Source organism: Nannospalax galili, unplaced genomic scaffold (genome assembly GCF_000622305.1).
Source record: "Nannospalax galili isolate Female #2095 unplaced genomic scaffold, S.galili_v1.0 scaffold19, whole genome shotgun sequence".
In the NCBI taxonomy this organism is placed as follows: Eukaryota; Metazoa; Chordata; class Mammalia; order Rodentia; family Spalacidae; genus Nannospalax; species Nannospalax galili.
This window is the reverse complement of record NW_008342110.1, coordinates 396,034-417,779: the sequence shown is the minus strand read 5'-3', so window position 1 is coordinate 417,779 and position 21,746 is coordinate 396,034.

The window sequence follows — 21,746 nt, the reverse complement described above, 5'->3', positions numbered from 1 at the left end:
GTTGTATCATGTGAAACTGCCACTTTTGACCATTTTTGACTTCATACAATTTCATACAATTTATAACATAAAATATGTGTCAGCATGGAGAACGTTTAGGAACTACAGCAAGTAAAAGATAGCTCTTCCCTGAAAACAGTCAGACCAAGCTTTAAGACCTTGTCAATGAAGTTCTATCCTTTGCATCTGGCATATGACTTGACTGTTGGGGAAAAAATTAATCTTCAGGGTTTGATTTCACATGGACTAGTGATGTCTTTGACAAACTGAAAGTATTTCATGTAGGGCAACCAAACAGACTTTGTAGATTACATAATAACAGAACAATGGCTAACATTTATGGAGCATTCTGCTATGTGCCTTTTGCACACTGTTGTGTTTAATCCTTCCCACAAGTCCCATGGAGGGAAGAGAGGCTAATTTTAGCTTAGTTCACCAATGGGACTCAAAGAAGCAAATCGCTTGTCCAGGAGAACTGGACCCATTTTTATAAACTTTCAAAGGCACTGCATTATTCCATGTAGAAAAGAGAGGAGGATCTTGAAGAAACCCTGCAATCAGAGTTGGAATGCGCAGGTTCCAGTCCACCTGCCCTGGGACCCACATGTTCATTTCCCTTAGTCAAATCACAAAGAAAGAAAAAGCTTGATTTCCTTCGTCTCTAAAGATTGTGTGTGTGTGTGTGTGTGTGTGTGTTTGTGTTTGTGTGTGTGTGTGTGGGAGGAAGAAAGAGAGGGAGGAGAGAAAGAGCAAGCGTATTCCATGTAGAAAAGAGAGGAGGATCTTGAAGAAACCCTGCAATCAGAGTTGGAATGCGCAGGTTCCAGTCCACCTGCCCTGGGACCCACATGTTCATTTCCCTTAGTCAAATCACAAAGAAAGAAAAAGCTTGATTTCCTTCGTCTCTAAAGATTGTGTGTGTGTGTGTGTGTGTGTGTGTGTGTGTGTATGTGTGTGTGTGAGAGAGAGAGAAAGAGAGAGAGAGGAAGCATGAGAGCAATGCTTTAAAGATGAAAGTGCTGTCACATACATGAGTGCCACACAAACATGTGTTGCTAGTGAATGTTCTCACTCACTTAGAACATATTAGCAGTTTCCTCTAACAGAACAATAAAATATTTCAGGAAAAAAAAAGGAAGCGCAAGTTTTATTTCAGAGTACAGCTTGGAAACAAAAACTACACAGACCCTTTAACTTCCTTCAACAACACAAACTGTCTCAAAAATCAAACGTTTCCTATGAAAATCACAAATATAAATTAAGGGTTTATTATGTTCACAGAGTTTTCAAAATATACCCACCTCATATTTGTGTTTCCAAAATTGGCTCTGGTGTGATGCATTTTAGGACAGGCCTTTTGTGTTGTGCAACAACTTTTCTTTAAATACACGTCTACTCTGAATTGTGGAACTAAATAGTTTAGAAAATTCTTCCTGTTTGCCAAGCTATGGAATAAATAAGCATATTGTCTGACCTTCCCCAGCAACAACAAAGAACAAGGAAAATCCTTTTAGGGCAGCACTGATCGATCTTTTATTGGGGTAAGCGCTTAAGTCGCTTAAAGTTTCAGCAGGTCTTTATGAAAACACCCTTAAAAAAAAAAACACAAATACTAAATCAAGGAGAGATTGAATTTCTCAAGTAGAAAGTCCTGTGTCTTTGCCTACCAACTTTGACAAATGTTCGTTCTCTCTCTCTCTCTCTCTCTCTCTCTCGCTCTTTCTCTGTAGAAATTTCAGAATATTGTTCTTTCTCTGACCTCCTTTTAGGATTATAGGTCAAGACAAAATGGAAGTAGGGAAGCATTTAGCAGATTATTTAGTTATTCCCTCTAGTTTGTAGCAAAAAGGAGCCTAAAGTGTCAGGGAAAACAAGTCAGGCTCCCCTCCCACTACCCCGGGGCTATCCATGTCTTCACTACCCAGCAACTATGATTTCATTTCCCAGCAAATGAGTCCAACTACAGGTGCTTACTGAGCTTGTGACCTTAAATCATCAAGGCTTCAGTAGTAGGAGAATGTTCTTGGTAGACTAAAGCTACCTTTATCTGATCTAAGGAAAACCAGGCTCTTTTACAGTGATTGATAGTGTCTAATTGCATATTTTGTCAATCCCTTAAGACACTGATTTGCCATTTCCTGCCTGCCAAACAGGAATAAAACTCACAGTTTGATTTACCTAATTAATGTTTGAACAGGAGTAAGGCTCTGTGCTGTCAGAAAATGCCCTCACACTGGTAGCTGGACAGCTTTGGAAACCTATCCTGGCTCTTGGCTCAGAGAAGAATTCTTCCGTATTTATGATCATGAAGCAGAGAAACGTCTATAGATCTCTTTGGTTTATCATATCTACCTTTAACAGTATGTTTGGGCAGCATTATCTCTTTACATTTATATAAAATGAGGCTAAATACATGTACTTATTTTACCTTTTAAAAGAGACGGTCACTCCTATTGTCTTTTAATTAAAAAGATAGAATGCATATTTGTCCCATCATGTCATAACTAAGAAAGGATTCTTTGACATGAGTAATATACAATTTCGTTTACATTTGAATTGTTATAAAGGTAAAAAAGAAAGAAAGAAACTTTATTCTCATGAGAAAAGGCAAAACCTGAGGGAGAAGAATGAGTCTGAAAATTACTACTAGCATTTGAGTTATATAGCTAGTGGTTTGGGATGAAGCAGCTCACAGCTGAGTTAGCTCCTTACATGTCACTACAGTGAGAGAAAATCTGCCCGCCTCTTTCCTAGGTGTGTATTTCTCTCTCTGTCCAGAGTTTGAACTAAAATCCATCTTCCTGCAATTTGGGTCTACAGATCTTAAATCTGCCCCCTGGAGGCCACTCAAAACAAGCTCTTGAGCTCTTGCGAGAAACCCTTTGAGGTCTCTGTCCTCTAGGAGTCCAGTATTCCTGGGCCTGGGAGATAGGTCTTTTTCTCTCCATGTTTCACTTTGTTCTTGTCTAAACTTAACACCAATATGTGGAAAGATCTAGAACAAGTCATCAAACAATCACTTTGCAATCACCTTGGCAGCCACAAAGTGAAGCAGGTCAACAAGCGAAGCTTTCCAAACAGCTGATTATACCAGATGAATTTAATTTCCTGCTATGCTAGGCTTTTATGAGATACATGTTAACAAATCCTCCACATCTCAGGGGCGTCGGACAAAAGGAGGTACATTAAATTAAAGTGGGGGAAACTTCAGTTGACCATATAAAGGACTCTTTGAACTGAAGACAATTCCTCATTTAAAGGGCTGATCTCTAGCAGTTTAAACCCCACAGAAAATATTTTGAACAACAATTCTCAATTCTCCTAAGCTGGTACAAAAGTTTTCTTAGGGACACGAGTGAGAAATTATCAGTCTATACAATGTAATGGATGCCCAGTGATTGGTGAGAAATTCTCTGACTGAATATGAGATTGCTTGGAGTCTCCTTCAGGTCTGGGAATGGATAGTGTGTGATGTGTATAGGATGGATGTCTGCATAAGAGAGAGTGTGGGTAGGGGACCAGGAAACCTTAGATCTGGCCCCCCCCCCCCGCCCAAACAGCCATCATACTGTGAGTGGCCTGAACAAGTCATCTTTCCTGGAACCTCAGTTGTCATCTATGTAATGGGGAGTGGCTGATGATACTGGAGACTTCCATCAGAAATGCACAAGCCTGCTGTGGGAGGAAGTACCTTGAGGGCCATTAAGGAGATGAGTTCCTGACTGTGAAGAGTCACTGTAGAGTTGGCAAGAATAGCTCTGAACCCTGCAAACAACTTGTTTATGTCCCCACATTGATGTTCTGAGGTCACATTTCTCCATCCTGAGTCCTGCTGTGCTGAGTAGCAGGTGTACTCTGATTTCCTAGATTATTGACTCACTTCTAATGCTCAAAAACATTTATTTTTCACAGAAAATTTTATATGACTGCCATCAATACATGTGGGAAACAGTGCCATTTGCCATAAATAAAAAGTAACCATGAAAACAAAACATTAGTAAATTTTAGCTTGATTTTATTGCCTGCTAAAGGTCTGAGCCTGAGGCACACTCTCTTTTTATTGAAAAGAAAGCTTAGCGAGTCCTAAAGCGATATTAATGATATTCTAGTACTGTAGTTGTTTCCATCTATCCAAAACACTGAGTGACAACTGAGAAGGGAATTGCTCCAAAGTGGTGCACTGCCGTTTAATGTACAATTGGTGAATTATTTTAAATAATTTTTTATTATTAAGAGACCAAAGGTATCTCAGTACAAGACTTGTGCTAATGGGATATAGTGCTATGAATGGGCCACAATGTATGGACTTTGGAGCCAGATTGATGTCCTTTGGGTAACATGCTCTAGTCTTCAGGGCCTCAAAATGTTCAAATGCAAGATGAGGGTGAAATCTTTCCTGTGATTGTTGGGGGGATTGGAAGTATTTATGAAACACTAGGCTTGGGCAGGAAGGGAGAGAATGAGAGATCTGGCAACAGAACAATCCAGCAAGTTATAACTTGTTTAGCTGGGGATGAGTTGAAGGGTCATGATCAAACAGGGTGTGAGAAGAGCAGAGGCATGAATGCAGATGAAGATGGGGGTGAGGAAATCTGCTCTGACCATATCAAATTTCAGGTTTTGGTTAGGCATTGAAATGGAAGCTAAAAATATAATGATTAGGAGATAAGTAGATTTGGAGTGATGTGTCTGGGGGTGGTGGTCATTTTGTGAGTAGCAATGTTCTCAGAACATGTTTGAGGTGGTTAAATGAAATAATGTATTTAAGGAACTAAGCACCATGTTCCCAAGATAAATGTTTATTATCTTAATCACTACCACCACCACTACCATCATCATCTTGTGTTTTCTGGTCAGCTTCTATTTCAGGAAATCCTATTCATCTTTTAATGAATAAATAAATTGATCCAACAGGGAAATGAACCTTTGTATATACATCAAATTATTCACAGTGGTAGGTAGCCATTGGGGTGGATTTTGAAGGATGTTTTACATTGGATTGACTGGAAGCTGTATTCGGGGTGAGGATTTGCACATGGTTGGGAAAGCAAAGGCACCCCAGGAAACCAGGCAGGGGTGAGAAGCAGCCCAGAGTAGGAATACGCACAGACCCAGGCAGAGCCCAAGGCTCTGGGAGCAGTGTTGGAACAACCCTGGAGCCAAATGCTTCCTTCAATTGTTGGCTGAAAAACCCTGAACCGGTTACTCAATCTTCCTATGTCTCACTTTCCTTATCTATCAGTTGGAGCTGTTGATAATACCTTACAGTCTCATGGGGTTGCTATGAGGATCAACCAAGTTACTATCGGTGATGGGGTCGGGATTAACCCGGCATGGAATCTGTACTACATTAATTATTTATATTAAACCTAGAGGATCTATGGAAATGTCCATTAGTGATAGTACTCAGGAAACATCCTCCAGAGAAGCAGCTTGGACTGAAGGACTCCCAAGTACAAACTGCCCAGTGCTGCGGTGTAAGACAAGGAAATGAGGGGTCTGTGGGCCCTGGAAAAAAGAAGTGGAGTGGTTACGGGGATCAAACCACAGCTGCTGGAGAGGAGGAGAGAGGAAGAGAAAAGCCTTCCCTCCAAAGCAGGTCCTCCTGTGGGTATTCCCCTGCTAAAGCTGCATCAGAAAATCTTCACCTAAGCATGGGTGGTAGCTTCCCCATAGCTGCACAAAGTGGTGAGAGAGATGCTCCCATAATAGAGCTAATAACTTGATTTTATGGGTGGTTGGGAACCAGTTCAGTACCTTACCTTACCACATAGGAAGTAGGCACAGCAAGAGTCAAGAAGAGCAGGAAAGTATTACATAACAAGACATCTGCAGCCAAGAGACTGATGGCATTTTAGAAAAGAAAATGAATTGCCATAGCTGTTTGGAAAGTGATTTGGCAGAATTTGTTAAAATGTATATGCCCTTTTATCTAGAATTACAATAGTAGAAAGCTCTTCCTTAAATTTTAGATGTGAAAGCTATTGTTTCAGTTTTTCTTATTGTAAAGATTTTTAAATATCAGTTGTTCAGAAAGAGAAAATGTCTAAGCAGATTAAAAGAAAATGGTGCACTCCATTGTGATGTGTGATGCTTTAAAAGGTGATAGTTCTAAGTGTAATGATTTGGGAACTTGTCCTCACTTTCCACATGATAAAAAGCTGTTCAGTGTTTGCTTTGTTAAATCCAATAGATTCACTAAAGCAGATCCTGTTTTAAGCTCTAGGGACTACAGTTAACAGTATTACATGGTACTGCTTGCCAAAAATCTACAGGAAGACAGCACCACTAAGAAGGAGAACCATATGGCAGGGTGTCATAAAGGCTACGAAAGAAGTGTAGAAAAGGGATTTGCACTTGACAGAAGGCCGGTTTTGCTGGTTGTGTTAGAAAAAATTAAAAGATATCATGATATTTTTCATTTAGGGACTGGGGAGATGGTTCAGTTGATAAAGTCCCTGTAAGCGCAAATATGAGGACCCGTGTTTGGAACCTCAGCATCCACATAAAATCCAGGTGCACCAAAACATGTCAGTAATCCCAGTGCTGGGAGGTACAGACAGGAATATCCCTGGAGCTCACTGGCCAGCCAGCCTAGCAGAATCGATGAGCTCCGGGTTCAGTGAGAGTGACTGAGGAAGATGCCTGGGAGATATAAGCATGCGCATACTCCATGCACACAACACACACACACACACACACACACATACACACACACACTCGCACATTGGCACATACACACATGCACGTGTATGTGATTATTTTTATTCAGCTGGCGGCCTTGGAACTGTGTTTGAAGGTTGTATGGGATTTGGGTGGTCAGACAAGAAGGAGAGAATAACCCAGAAAACAGTAAGGATTAAGGCATAAAAATAGGAACCTTGCATTCCTGGAGAGCTAGGGTTCCTGACATGTGAGGAGAACAGTCACATGTGAGTTGGACTGTGCAGTTTGAAAAAGCCCCCAAATGTTGAGATGAGAAGTTGAGGCCTAAGAGAATCATGGAAGGAGGTGGCTCAGCCCATGGAGAGTACAACCTGAAGGGAGGCCAGCTGCAAGATAAATGCTGCTGTTTCACAGAGATGTGCTCGGAAGACATGCCAGAGGAGCAGACAGGAAAACAAGCATATCTGGCAAGGGTCATGACATGGAGTAGCTCCTGCAAGGCTATGCTCTGCGCCAGGTCTTTGCTTCCTCATTTGTAAAGCAGAGTGTTACTCCTCTACCTGCTCCCAGACTTGTAGAGAACAGATGTCTGTACAGCAGCAGGGGGTGGGTGGGGGGAGAGGCTGGTAGGCAGAGAAGAGCTGTGTTCCTATGGAGGATGACAGGTCTCAGGCAAGGACAGCATTTGGGCTGGCACTGAGGGAGGCATGGCCAGCTGTGGGAGCATATGCAGTCAGTTGGGCAATGAGGAATGGAAAGAAGTGGGTGGATCAATGTGGAAAATCCAGAAATCGTTTGTATCCATGACACTGACAGAATTTAATGACTATACAAACTTCAGATCCAAACCAGATACTGGCAGACTTTCGGTTAGTGTTATATCAAATTTAAAATTCACAAGCCCTTTGACTCAGCAATTCCAGTTATAAGACCTCTTGTAGATGTATGCACACAGATGCATAAAGGATATATGTAAGGGGATGTTTATTGCAGTAGTGTTTTGCATAATAATGAAATCCCTGGAAACAACTAAATGTCACTGTAGAATGCTAAAGAAGTCGTTGATGTGCCAGGCACTGTATGCAAACATGGGTACTTGTAGCAACTGCATTTCATAATTGCCCAAACTTGGAAGTAGCCAGATGTCCTTCAGCAGGGGAATGAATACACTGTGGTATATCCACGCGGTGGAGTCTGTGCAGCACTAGACAGAAAAGAGCTGTTAAGCTATGCAAAGACATGGAGGAATCATAAATGTGCATTACTAAGTGAAAGAAACCAATCTGAAAAGGCTGATACTGTGTGATTCCAACTACCTTGTATTCTAGAAAAGGACAAACTGTGAAGACAGTAAAAAGAATGGTTGCCAGGATTTGGGCAAAAGGAAGCATTAATGGGCAGAGTTCAGAGAGACGGTAAGGCTCTTCTGTAGGATCCTGTGGATCATGTGGATCATGTCATTATGCATATACCTCAGAATGCACACCGCCAGGAAAGAACTGCCTCATAAGCCCCGCACTTGCAGTGCCTATGATGTGTCAGTGTGGCTTTCTCCATGATAGCAACTCTTACGTTTTGTGATGGGGGTATTAACAGTGGGGAAGGCTATTTGTATGTAAGGCCAGGATGTACATGGAGGCTCTCTGTGCTTTCAAATGAATTTTACTGTGAACCTAAACTTGTTCTAAAAATAAAGACCTTTATTTAAAAACATGTTAATTTGGTATGTCAAGCAGTATACAAAGCATACCAGGGTAATAAAAGCTAACATAGAGAGGTGGGGCTAGTATGTCTCCATTTGTCTGAACAGACCATTTGTGTACAGCATCTACCCACCCTGCGGATTGATAGGATATATGTGCATATGCTTGATAAGTTAGTATAAATACGTAATGTGATTGGATTGAAAACAACATATGTGCTAATTCATAAAGAGATACTAGACTGAAAAGGATGCTCAGTGAAAAGGATCCAAAGGGTCACCGTTTTGAACAAAGAGCACGTTTTTCTGTTTTCACAAACATTTCAGAGATGCTCAGAAGTAGCTGACAGTGTAGGTTTAGGGAGGACTAGGAGCTGGGAGATGAGATCGTTGGGGCAGGGTGTACAGGGGTGATATTTAGAATGTCATTGCTTTTACTATGAGTACTATGCTAAAAGGCACAGTTTCATCAAAGAAGATAACGCCCCGTGGAGTTCTAAAACACTGTCATGGTTGCAATCGTCATTACACTTGACCTCTACCCTCCTTACCCTCACTTCCATTTTCTTTGGTGAAGAAACTGAAATGAAATTTAAGCAAAAGTTAATAAGCTCAGCAATAAATCTGTAACCATGGAGACCAATGGGGACGGAAGGGAGGGGGACAGGCAACAGACAACAGCAAAGAAGTAAAAGTAGAAATCAGTAGAATTTTTGGAAGGGGAAGAGGAAGGATGTGAGAAGAAACCAGGAAATGAAAATAAAGATGGCAAAAACTTGAAGAAATGAGGAAACTCCTAGAGAAAAGCCCGAGCGTGCTAAGGCAGTTTCAGGGGCCTGCTTCCCGGGCTGAGCACATGGGAGTGTTATCTTTGCATGCATCTCGCTGATGTGGCCCTTTTTGACAGTCCAGTGGATTAACAGGGCTATAAATCATTCTGTTTCAGATATGCCGTGAAGGATCACCTCACTCAGGAGCTCACTTCAGCAAAGGGGCCTCAGAAGCAGTCACAGACGGCAAAAAAGATGGTGAGAGGCCTAGGGTTTCCCCCTCCCAGCCAGTGCTGCCCCAGTTCTAGCTGCTCCCTGTATCCTGCTTCTTCCTCAATTACATTTGAGAAATAGTCCATCACTAAAAATCACCACTGAAAAGTGAACTCTGTCTTAGCACAAATAGGGGAAACATTCTACAGTACAGAGGGAATTTGAAAAAAAATGTTAGAATAGCAGGAAGAACTTTTGGCTCTTAGTCTCTTTTATGGCTTTTTTTATTCTTACCTTTTAGCTGATTAGGAAAAGAAGAGGAAAAGATACAGTGAGGGGTATGTCAGACACAATTCCTGTCTTCGTGTGTTTATAGCACAGTATGATCTTTTGACTAAACAAGAGCATTGATTTGCTTTATGCCAACACCGAAGATGTGCCCTGTCTGGCATCAAAAGATGTTGACCTCAGTCAGCGTCACGAAGGAAAGCCTGCTGGAGAGACACAGGAGACTCTGTTGTATACTCAGTGGAATGGGGAGAAGAGGCCTGGTAAACAGTAGGCAAGGAAGCACAGCCCGACATCGTTAAGAGGAAAGGGACCAAGGAAGACTAGAGGCTTTGCAGCCTGCGGGGAGCCCACATGCTGTACAGCAGGTGGGAGAAGCAGCTAGTCCGTGAGCAAGGGATCCAGGAGGGCCTCCCAGACCCTCAGTACTCCAGAATCCCAGAGCTGGGATGTCGTGTGAAATGGAAAAGCCTAGCTCTCTCTGTGCATATGAAGAGCCTGAGGCTTGCAGGTAGGAAGCAGCTCCTCAGTGTCATATGGCCAGTGCATGTAATGCTGGAATCAGCCAGAGCCCAAGAGTGTTAGCCCAAGACCTTCTCCATTAGTCCATCCCCCCCTGCCCAAGGAATGCCAGAGTAGTTAAATGCAGGATGTTTTGTAGTTAGAGAATGGCTTATCCTTAAGGTGACCACCATCAATTTTTTTCCCTGCCCATGTCATGACCCCAGCAAGAGACAGCGCTGATCTGACTTATGGCTGCTTTGGCCAATGAATGTAGAACAAAGTGCCTGCCTCTACTGGAGCTAGTTTTTTTAAGAGGACAGGGAGCATCTATCTGACCCTCCTAAACTGCTCTCTCTGGAGGCAGACCTTCACTTTTTTAGAAGCACCCCCCAGATGCCTCGACCTGACAGGAAACCCAAACACAGTGGAGCAGCTACACTGAGCGAAGCCTTGCCACCCATCCAGCCCTGTTCTTCCAGCTCTTCCAGCCCTGCAGGGTGGTTATCTGGCTATCAGTGCCCGAGAAGCTCCAAGCAAAGCTCACATGGCAGAACCCCTTCCAGACCCATGAGTGAGAATAATGAAACAATAGCTGCTTCGAGTTTTGAGTGCATGTGCTGCACAGAGAAACCGAGAAGAGAAACTTCCTGACACTACCATGTGCATTCATGGAGGCTGGCACAGGCACAAATGCTTTTTATTGCAATGAACTGGACACAGATTCCAAGCACCTCCACCATAAGCTTTTTAGAAACTGTCTGAGGCAGCCTACTGGATACATTTGCAGACGGTGAAGAATGCACCTCATCTTCCCTCTATCTGACAGCACCTCAGCCTTGGAAGAGACCTCAAGTACCCCCCCATCCCATGTGCTCCAGACAGCGCTTTCTCAGTCATTTCTGTGAGACAGGTGTTTGCAATACTCCTCCTAATGCTCAAAAGCTTTCCTTTCCCCATTTAGCTCATCCACACTTACTCATTCTTTGTTCTGAGCTTAATCATCATTTCCTCTAACCATCAAGGGCTCCACCCTTGACATACCACTGAGCCCTTCTCTTCCTAAGCATACATCTCAATTTTACGTTTTTGATTTTATTTGTGAGATTATTCTATTGATGTCCTTTTCCAAAAAGCTTCCTTGGGGCAGGGACAGCATAGATTTTTATTTGCTTCTGCTTTTCTCCATAGCCTCAAGCCTCATATTTGCTGGAGTCATGAACATGTTGGCACTCAATAAACTATTGCAAGTGAGAAGCAAGCTCCAGTTACTTCTCTTCCTCAGTTTAAGTGTTCTCAGTTCCTTCGAGGTGCAGAACTTGAATTCATGTCATTCCCCGCCCTTCCACTGATTTTGACTGTGTGGGATTAGCCCTACATACCCCTCCCTTACTTCCACTGCTAAGGCTCCTCCCTCAAGCCTCTCGTGGTCACTGCCTCCTTTAGTCCTTTTCTATTTCGGGAGGAGGCGTCTCCAATACCAAGTAGATCTTCCTCTGTGGTTGTCGGTTGTCAAACAAGGTACTTCCACCCTCAAATTTAAAGAGCAGGTTCCCAGGGCTCCAGAAAAAAACTGGAGTGCAGTCACAGCTCTTAGGTTCTTGGGTCCCTTGGCATTGGCTCCTCAATACCACAAGCCCTCCTCCTCACCAGAATCCCTCTACCACTCCAACAGAGGCATTCACCATCACTCTGCTTTCCCATCACTTCTAGTCTCTTTCTGCTCCAGTCCTTCTTTTTCCCAGCTGCCTCAGGTTTTCTGAATTCCAGAATCTGTATGACTTCCCTGAGGAGCATCAGTAAACTCAGCCCCAAATCATTGCCTGTAGCAATGGTTGCAAATTGCCATCCACAGGTTGCATCTGGCCTACAGATGTTTTTGGTTTGGCTTATAGAGTTTAAATTTTTTTTTAAATTTAGGTTCTAACAGCTAAAATTGGTGACTTATTCATAAAATTTTAGATATAGTTTCCCATAAAAATATCAGTAGCCTAGCCACACTAGAAACGTAAAAATGAAAAGCTAGATCTGAATAGGGGGATGCTCTGTGGGGACGCAGGGTCTTTATTTATCAGTATCCACCACGACCTAAGCTTCCCTGGCTTTCAGGCCAAGCAGTCAACTACCATTTATCATCACACCTGTAGTGACTCATCCCACAGTGCATTTCTTTGTGTTATTTTCCTGTCTTCTGTGGCCCCTGCCTTATTATCCCTATCTGATTTATAAGAATTCTCAACTTTAGGCTGGTGAAGAGTTCTTGCTGTGGAAGCATCAGGACTTGAATTTAAATCTCTAGCATTCCGGTGAAAACCTGTGTGTATTTGATACCTCAAAGCTGTTGGAGGGTAGAAATAGGAGAATCACTGGGACTTGCTGGCCACCAACTTTTAAAAACTAGTGAGTTCCAGATCTAGTGATAGAACTAGTCTCAAGTGAATAAGGCAGGACCTGTGATATCCTCCTGGGGCCTCTGAGAGTACAAGGGAGTGCAGACTCACACACACACACACACATACGCACCACACACACAAACACACACAGACGCAATTTCTCAAGTTAGTACCTCATACTCATATAGTACTTAAAGTTCACAGATTGTCTATATTTTATGGGTGTAGGCTAAATTATGGGTTTTTTAATATTTCTTTTTTTGTATTTCCTTAAAAATTTCCAGATTTTCTCCTGTAAACATGCTTTCCTTTTACAAAACTAGAATTTAAATAAAGGCAGTACTTACATATCTTTAACTAAGTATAGAAACCAGAATACATAGCTTCTTTTCTTTACTAGAGCCATTATCTAATAGGTCACTTCTTACTTCATGAGATTATCCTTAGCTCAAAATTCAAATAAATTCAAAACCCTGTTTACTTTTGCTCTCTCCTTGTAATTGTCCAGTTGAAGTAAGACATATAAACAGGTGAAAATGATGCATACTTCATGCATTTTATAAGTATATTTTAATTAGTTAATCTTTTGGTTTGTATATGATGTAATATGTTTCATTATGGCATCTTCATATGTTAATGAATATTCATAGAATGACTCTTCTTGCCAGGCATGATGGCTTGTGCTTTTAATTCCAGACCTTTGAGGAAAAGGCCAGAGGATTACAAGTTGGAGACAAGCCTAGGCTACAGAGTGAGAGTCTGTCTTAGAAAGTCAAAATTAAAGCTGGGTCAAGGTGGCATATGCCTTTAACCCTACCACTTGGGAGGCAGAAGCAGCAAATCTCTGTGAGACTGAGGCCAGCCTGGTCAAATAATGAGTTCCAGGTCAGCTGGGGCTGCAGGAATCTCCTGACTCAACAACAACAACAACAACGAAGCTGAAAATAGCAGCAATAACAAAAACCAGAGACAAAAGCATTCAACAATAACAGATAACTGTTGTTTTGTAAATAGCACCCAGACCAAGAAAGTACATCTATGGTCTTTAGCTCATTTGGTCTTTGATATACTGAGAGGCAGGCAGAATTGTAGATGAGGAAACCAAGACTACTGTAGGTCTCCCAGTTAATCAATGGGACCTGTTAGCGACCAACTTAGTTTAAAAAATGGTGAGATTTAGGCCTAGTGAGAGAACTTGTCTCAAGTGAATAAGACCAAGCTTGAGAAGTGAGCCCAGCCTCCCCACATCACTATAAAATTCCCAACCTGGCCTTGGGAGGCAGAGGGGCAGAGAGCTGGAGGCGATGTTGCTGTGCAGCCAGTGCACGGCCAACAGGCCTCCTGCATATAAAATCCCTCAACCCCCTTCCCCTGGACCTCTACTCCTCCGGCTGCCTCTTTGGTTATTTGTCCCTTTACTGCTCAATGTTTGCAGTGAAATGTTCCCTGTAGTGGCTCATTTTGGAATCGGTTTGGCTAAGAGAGTCACTACTCTCTGGCTTCCTTCCTCTGCCTTCATTAGAGCATGTTAATGGAAGTCACAGAACCAGAAAGGAAATGCCCTATTCATGTGACAGTGACCCTTTAGACTCTAGAGTGACAGCATCATTAGAACTTCCCAGTCTAATACCCGGTCATACTGGGAAAGGCCATGAAGTCATCTTGTTCCTTCTCCCTGCCGCAGATAGTGAACTTGAATCTCAGAAGGGAAAAATGTTCAGCAGAAGGCCCTGGTCAGCCGGTGCAGAGTTGTGGTTAGAAACCCACTGGCGAGATTCTTTCCTAATCATGAGTAACCCGTTTGTCTTTGTATCAGTTCGTGGCTTGTGCTGGTGGTGTGTCTTCTCACTTCGTGTACCATTCAGGCGGTGGAAACCTGCAAACTCCATTTCCTAGAGTCTCATGTTGGGTGGCTTCCTGATTCACTCTAACAGCAAAGGGCAGTTAGCACCACCTTCAGCTCCTCTTTTTAGAAATATTTTATTTATTATTTTCTGTGTACGAGTGCATTGCCTGCATGTATGTGAGTGCACCCGTGTCGTGCAGTGCTGCAGAGGTCAGAAGAGGGCTTCAGATTCCCTTGGAACTGGAGTTAAGGACGGTTCATAGCCGCCATGTGGGTGCTGGGAATCGAACCCAGGTCCCCTGCAAGAGCAGTCAGTGCTCTTAACCGTTGAGCCATCTCTCCAGCCCCACCTTCAGCTCCTCTTTATACCCCTGGATAAGCTGTGTGTGTTCCCCAACTCGGACATTTAAGTTCAAGTCAAATGGTTCTTCTTCCTTTTGAGACCCAAGCGTTACCCAGACTTGGGCCCTTCCTGTGAACTCCTTTCTGGTGCCTCCCCATCTCGGCTCTGTACTCTCATTCTAGCTGAGGGTAGTTTCTCCCTGCAGTTACTTCTAACATGGATTGTCTTAGTGCTTTGTACAACCTTCTGATAACCATACAGCAAATTCTTTGCATTAAGTGCCTTTTATTGGAAATAACTAGCACAGCTTCTCATCTTTGAACTAAACTTCAATTGATATAATACTTAAAAACTTTTATTCTCTAGGTTTTACAGCTTTTTCTTTATGAATATTCACAAAACCATAAAATGGGTGAATCTGAATAATGAGAAGACATTAACATTTATTCAAGAGACATTAGGATCCACTTGCATTCTGAGTATACGATTTAGCAGCTTTCACTACAAGTAGTTTGAAGTCTTGTGGGGAGGACCGGTCATCAATAGGCAAGAGAGTTTCAAAGTGAAAAGTGTGACAAGAGCTGTGATGATGTGGCCCATTGGCAGAACACCAGAGAGGCACCAAATCTAAGTTGGTAAGGTGGCAGAATGCTATAGAGCAGTTCTCCAAGAAAGTAAGATGTAACTGAAACCTGAGGATGAAGTAGGAATTAGTTTGCCAAACAAGTATGTGGGTACAGGAAGTTGTTAGAAGACATTCAGGGCAGAGACAATAAAGAACACATCAAGGCCTGTTTAGATTGAATTACATTTTCCTTCCCCAAATATATTCACTGAGGTCCTTACTCATGATATATCAGAATGTGACCTTATTCACAAATGGGGTTGATAAACATACACACACACACATTTTGTATATATATAAAATGTATATGAGGTCATAGTAGAGTAAGTAGGCTTCTAAGTCAATATGACTTGTGTCTATGTATAATGTACAAGTTCAAGGTATAAACAGTGAGGCAATTTGGAGAGACACACAGAGGCAGAAAGAACACCAGTCAAGGAGGAGGCTGAGGGTGAAAGGATGTGCTGCACTGCAAGGAATGTCAAAGGATGCCCACAAGCCAAAGACACTAGGAGAAAACCCACACAAGAGGTTAGCTTCTCCTCCTTAGCCCCCAGAAAGAACCAATTAGCCCTCATGACACCTTGATCTCAGACTCAGCCTGGGAGACAAGATGCTTTTATCATTTGAGCCACACAGTTTGTGGCACTTTGTTAAGGCAGCAACTAATATAAACTAATGAGCTAATCCAGGGACTAATCATGAAGAGGCTGTAAGGCTTGCTACTAGCCACTTACATTCAGCCAGCACTCATTAGACACTGGATCTACGGCCTTATTGGTGTTAACTCATTTAACCTTCATGACAGCTAAAAGAGGAAAATACTACATATTATTATCTGATCTTGTAGATAAGGAGAGTGAGTCTAGAGAATTCAGGTGACTTGACTGAGCTTACTCATGTTATAAGTGATGCTGAGATTGGGCTTTGAATCCAGGCTGAGAATGAATATCTGACCATTACATAACACCATGACCACATGAAAGTTCAAATGTTTATCTTGAGAGAAATGCCTATCTTTAAAGACTTGAAAATTCAGGTTACTTGAAGTATAATTTATAAATGATAAAATCTCTATGTAAAGTTACATAAATTTTGACACACATGTATAGTTGTGTAATAGCATCATAGTGAGCTGAGAACCATCACCACTGGAAGGTTTTAAGGACATCAGTGACTTGGTGTTGCTAAAATTCCTTCTGGGGGTGGTGTAAATATACGACTCTTTCTCCTTTGGTCCCACCGACAAACTGAGGTATGAATCCACCAAACTGCAGTCTGGGAAACCAGTGAGTTTATTGGGCTTTTCTATAGAGCAATTGGTGAGGATTTACTTACAGGAGTATGGGTGCTCCCTACCTAGAGCCACCCCAGAAAGTCTTCATCCAAGCATGGATAAAGGCTTTCCCATAGCTGTACAAAATGGTGAGAGCCCTTCCCTTAGTCTTCCCCAGCCTACATATCTCTTCCAGGCCATGTGCAATTAGAACCTAATAGCCAATCTTGTTTTGGGAGGTATGGCTGGACTCTCAGATGATAGTCCCATAACTCCCTGCCCCTCCTTCCATGGGGACCTCCATAGTTACCAAGCCCAGCTGTGATGATCTTAGGCAAACAGGTGCTGAGCTTGGGAAGATGGCATCTGTCTGTAGCACAGTCCTATACAACACTTGGTATAGTTTTGAGTTTAGGATGGTCATCCTGGCCTCAGTATGGAGAATGGGCTGGAAGGGGAGAAGAGGATGAGTGGAAATGATACAGTAATCATTTCCTTTGGAGACTTGCAGCATGGAAACCTGGGTCAGCAACAACCAGAAAGATCTCTGGATCATTTGAGATCTTCTAATAAAGGCCTTAAAACCATAATTAGGTGGTAGGCCATCCGTGATGATGCTGCTCTTCTGTAACCTCCTTTGACTAGTCACTCAATCAGGCTTAGCACGATCATCAAATTCAACTGAATCTGGTGAATTAAGTAATTCTGAGGCTACATTATGAGAGTACATGACAAAAGACTTTCTGACAGAAGTAGGAGGTGAGGTTTAAGCAACGCTTCCATACATATATCTGATAAGCTCGAATCTCTTGCCATAGCCGCCTACCCACTGTGGGCCCTCTTGAGGCTATAGTGCTTGAGGCAGCTAATTCTGTGTAGCCCGTGTGTGCTTAGTCCCTGTGCAGCCTTTATCTTCTTTTCATTTCTTCCCCCCCTGAGTTCTTCGGTAGTCTTCCTGAGCACCCTAGATAAAACATGGTGCTCCTGGCTGTCACCTGGCCACCGTCCTCCTGCTTTGCTTTATTTTCTTCATGGGTACTTTTTCTCTTTCTAAAATTTTATTTATTTATTTTAATGTTCATCCCTTCAATATCCTTAAAACTCCATGAAAGTGAGGACTTTTGGTTTTTGCTTTATTCTTAGTGTCTGGAATCATACCTGACATGCAGTAGGCACTCAGTAAATATTTGTGGAATGAATGAAACCGATTCAGTATTGGCAGACTTCAGTGTGTACGATCTAATTTGTTACAATTTGTGGATAAGGAAATTAAAGCCTGTGCAAGTAAGGGTGTTTGATTAAAATCCTAGAGCAGGTTTGTGGCCAGGGCCAGATGGTACTTAAACTCCTTTGATCCAAGCCAGAAACTTCTCAGTATAACAGTTGCTTCCTAACTCGGTCCAGAGAAAAGTGGGTTAAGCACATGGACTTCAGAAAGCAGCACACTGAACTTACATGTGCACGCCAACACTTGGGAAAGTTGCTTTACTTTTCTGACTCTGCTTTACTATAAAATAAGGATAAAACCTCTTGAGAGGCATTTCTGTGAGCCTGGAATGAGATAGATCCGTTGGAGTATTCATTGCAGGGGGATGTGTACAGAATAAATTCTCCATGAAGATTAGATATTGCTATTTCTTCATGGGAACCACCAGTGGGTTCGAGACTTTTCCTGACTTCTGGAAGGCTGAATCTCTCATTTGAATTTTAGTCTATGGATGAGAGAAAAATGCTAGACTATGACAATCGAGGGTGGGGACAAAGGAAAATGAGCTCCTCTTTAGGCACTGTGACTCATGGGTGGAAATAGGCTCCCTCCTTCTCTAGAACTTATGTTATTCATCTGCAGAGTAGATGGAACTCATTCATAATCTCTATGTTGCATTTATATCCAGAAGCCCATAATTCATCCCTCAAAATGGAGTGAGGATAAAACGGGTTGTGCTCCTTAACATAAAGGAGATTTACAGGGAGGAAATCCTCCCTTTTTTCTCTCTAGCAGCAGTGGGCTGCTTCTGAGTTCACTTTTTTTTTTTTTTGAAGTGAATGGTCACTGCACATCTGCTATTTGCCTGGCCTGGGATGGGCATGGTGATTGCTTTGTCTGTTGGAGTCTGGGTATGGGGGTTGTCCTCTTTTAAAATTTATTTTAAGAGAGGAGAAAGAGACAGAGAGAGACAGAGAAAGAGAGAGACAGAGACAGAGACAGAGAGAATGTGTCCATGTGTCTGTGTACCCGGGAAGCTAGAAGATGGGGCATTAGATAACCTGGAACTGGTAGTTTTAAGCCCCCGACATAGGCACTAGGAGTTAGACTCCAGTCCTTTGGAAGAGCAGCAAGTGTTCTTAACTGTAAAGCCGTCTCTCCAGCCCCCATCATTGCTTCTTTTATGCACAAGTAGGTGCTCCTGGGCTCTTCTCTGGATACAAAATCAAAGTTTCAGCAGAGTCAGTTCATCCTACAGCTGTCACCTGTTGTGTGTCATTGTTTAGCTTCTGGTGGCTTGCTGGTAATCTTTTGTTTTTCATTGAATTAAGTTATATCACCCGGATCTTACTCATAATGATAAAGCATTCTCCCTCTGTACATGACTGTCTCTGTGTATAAATGCCCCTTTTCGTCAACAAGTTTCAGATGTATTAGATATAAATGGCCACCTTCTAGATTGATCATCTGCAAAGTTCTTATTTCGGAGTAAATTTACACTTACGGGTCCTGGGGTTTAGAACTTCAACATCTCCTTGGAGCAGGCAAATAATTAAATACTTAAAGATAATCCTTAGAGCCTCAAATAATACCTCTGAGCCTTCCTCATAGAGAGGTTCAAGCATAACCTTCGGGCCCTGGCTTCCCATGGAATTGGGTCACTGTTCCTGAATGTCACAGGATCACGAGTACAGCCTGGGATTCCATTTGTGCTCCCGCTAGTCACGTCCCATCACAGCCACACATGAAGCTTGTGGTCAATTCATTTTTTTTTCACATTAGTTTTCAATACACTTTATCCACCCAATGCTTGAGCAGCTGATCTAATGGTACTATGTGCCACACATCCCCTAAATGATTGATCGTTGAGTGACTCAAGTTCTAATCATGAGATCTTGAGTTACTAAAAACTTTAGATCCATAAATAATTTATTCAACTGCCATTTCTTCATGACCCTAGGACCCAAGTGAAGGGCAACAGCATCCCAGTGATCAATATCATTAACAAGAAGCACAGACAGGCCTTACTAGTAGGGTCGTGTTAAGGACAGACACTGGAGGTTCCTCAACAGGTTTGGGGTTAGGATAAGGTAAGCACCTGCCTTAGGCACAAAAATTAATTCAAAAATATCTATAATGAGCAAAGTACTAAAGTTTAGATAAAGACAAGATCTGAGAGGGTCAGAATTAGGGCAGAGTAAGCAGAATCTTAAAGTGTAAGGCTGAACCTTAGCACTTTAAAATTTGAGTGTTTTGTTCATTATGTAGGTTTTATAAAATTTATCTTAACTACAATTAAAATTTTGCAGATGATTGCCAACTCAATTCACTCTGGCCTTGTATTGTGTGTTCTGGTAAGTGGGGTCTGACAACTTCGTAGCCAGAAGTCAGGATACCCGAACCTTCATCTAAGCTGTATTACTAGGTACCTGTGAATTGTTAAATAGGCTCTTCAAATTTATAGTTTCTCCAACTGCAAAATTACGTGTGAGACCCTGTGATTTTAAGGTGCAAAGTGATTACAAGATTTTGTGATGATAATTGAGTTCTAGCTGCAGGTCAGGGGATGTCCCCTCTGCTACTGCCTCTGCTGGCTGCGACTTCCTGTCTTAGCCCATTTTCTATTGATGTAACTGAATAATACAGACTGGGTAAAATAATATAAAAATTTCAAGTCACTGTTCTAGAGGTTCAGAGGTCCAAGGCTGAGGGTCAGTGAAGGTCTTTTATTAGAGACTCTCTGAAGACTCCCAGAGCAATTTATGGTGTTACATGGCAAGAGAGGTAGAGGCAGGTGATAGAGCCAAACTGGTTTTTAATACAGATTTACTCTAGAGATAATTCATCAACCAGTTAATCCATTAATTCATGAATGGACTAATTCATTCATGAGGTCAAAACCCTCATGACCCAGTCACTTAAGTCTCATTTCTTAATATCTCATCATAGGATTAAATTTCAGCAAGAGTTTTGTTAAAGACATTCAAGAATACTACAATACTTCCCAGTTAGGCAGAGGCAGGCTTGCTTTTCTCCACTAGCATGGAGTTAAAATGATCTACAAGGCTCTTTAGGCCCCTGTATTTATTTAATCCTTTTTCTACCTAAGAACAACCAAGAATATATAAATATCATAAATAATACGAGTGAGAACATGATCTGATAGCAGTTAAAAGCAACTATATTTTAACAAAGGGATTTATTTACTCAAGAGCAGAGATAGTAATTTGGCAGGATGCTAGGATCTTTTGCTATAAGGAAAGATAATTGTGAAACAGGTCATGTCCAGCTATTGTTCAGTTTTGAAACACCCTCATTAGAAATTGGATCGTATGTGCTTTGGTGCTGGAGGAAAGTATGGGTCAGGACATTGGTGTGTGTTACTAACACACTGGCATTCCACCCAGCAACGTGGAGAAAGTCCTCATGGCAGTTTGTTCTGAGTGCCCTGTGTACTACAAAAGCCTCCGCCTGGCTACACTGTGAGTTTTTTTTTTTTTTCACCTGCCAAGGGGCTACTATAGAAATCAAGCGGAAGCACAGCTTAAGGAATTCACATCTGTCATCAAATATCACTCAAAATTTCTGGGAGTCAATTTGAAAATGCATACTAAAATCATTAAACCACTTAGTAATTTGACTCCCAAATAGTAAGCCTGGAAACTAACTAAATTAGGTATAAGGTAGTTGATAACATATTACAGAATTTTTATAATGAGAACAAGATAATCACCTTATTGGTGCAGTAGCAGAGGCTTGATTCGATATGTTGCAATAATTCCATTTGACAAAATATTATGCAGATGGTGGAAATAACTTGACAGAAGCACATTTATTCATATAAACAGACTCAGGACATATTATTGAGTGAAAATTACAAAGTTGTATAAATACTACCACCCACTTTTATAAATAT